The sequence below is a fragment of the Uranotaenia lowii genome, unplaced genomic scaffold (genome assembly GCF_029784155.1).
Source record: "Uranotaenia lowii strain MFRU-FL unplaced genomic scaffold, ASM2978415v1 HiC_scaffold_735, whole genome shotgun sequence".
NCBI lineage: Eukaryota > Metazoa > Arthropoda > Insecta > Diptera > Culicidae > Uranotaenia > Uranotaenia lowii.
In genome coordinates, this window is record NW_026598684.1 from 19,393 (window position 1) to 20,858 (window position 1,466).

The following is a 1,466-nucleotide window of genomic DNA, read 5'->3' on the forward strand; positions in this document are numbered from 1 at the left end:
GCAGGTGCTCCAATAAAAAAAGGCGATCTTTATTTTCTGTTAGACTACCAACCGATATTTTGAGTATGGCAATCAAACATAAATAACTTCCGTATGACCAAACTCAAAATTAAGGGCCGCCACTGAATTAATTTTGATCTTTTCGTACTTAATTTTGAGCAAGAAATCGGAAACGTGTGTTCAGAGGTGCCAGGTGTCCTGATTTTCCAAAAACGACGGAATTGTCATGATTTTTGAAAAATGGTCTCTAAAATGTCCTAATTTGTTCTGATTCAAGGTTGAAGTTCGCAGCAAAACTGCATGTTATTTCCATCAATTAAGTGGTGTCTTGAAAAATTCTGATTTTTTTTTCTTCGAGGTGTCCTGATTTTTGTGAGAACCACCTGGCACCTCTGCGTGCGTTATTTCATTCGGTCGGTCGCGATTTATTACACTCAGACGAAAAGCAAATGTTAAATTGACCTGGATTTGCTCGTGAGCGCTCGTTACATGAATTCTTGGGTAGATTTAGGTAGAGCTGTTCAAAAATCACTTAATTTATATGTGGAATTCACCTAGTTAGGTATATGCGGTCAAAATAAAGACATGTTTGATTTACGTAGAATAGTGTTAACCGATTTGGTGCATTCTAAGTGATGTTTACATAACTCTTGAATAATGTGAAACCTATGTGAAACAATACGCAGTACTCAATATGGCTTCCATCCAACTTTTGGTGCTGACAGTTACAGAAATTTTGGGTGATTGAGATCCTGATTTATCGTAATAAAAAAAAACTGTTGTCTATATGTTTTATAAATAAGTGAATGTGTAGTGTAGTGTGATTTTGCTCACGTGATATGTGAATTATTCGAAACAATCAAATATTCCTAGCAAATCTGAATATTCTACGGAAAAAACTCACTTATGCAGGTATCGCAACGAATTCACATTAAATCTACGTTATTCTCTTCTTACAATTATAAAAATTATGTAAATTCTGCTGGCTAAGCAAACCCTGTTTGTACCTGATTTTCAGGGTGGCAAAATCCATGTACATTTTCACTTAACATTCACATGGAATTTGTTTTGAGTGTTTGTTTTTATTTCTGCGGAACTAAATGGTTTCCTCGTTTACTCGTGTTATTGCACCGTAAGTTTTGTTCCCGAAATCCGCGCGAGTGAACAAAATAATTTGCCGAAATGGGTCGCAACCACGCTCCTGGAGAGGGATGGAGGATGGAGCCCATAAGCAAAATTCTGCCGATGAGTAGCCCAAAAAGTTGGGCAAGAAGAATAAGACCCCGTTCCAGATCGGTCTTGTGCGGGATTCATACTGCACAGAGATTCTTCCATGTCAGCTTCGTCAACGGTTACCAGATTCGTCACATAACGAAAGTCGTCGGTGAAGTCCCGGTTCCGGATCTACATACGATCATAACCTCCATGGCTGATATAAAAATTGTCGTTCTCTTTCGCCAACCGAA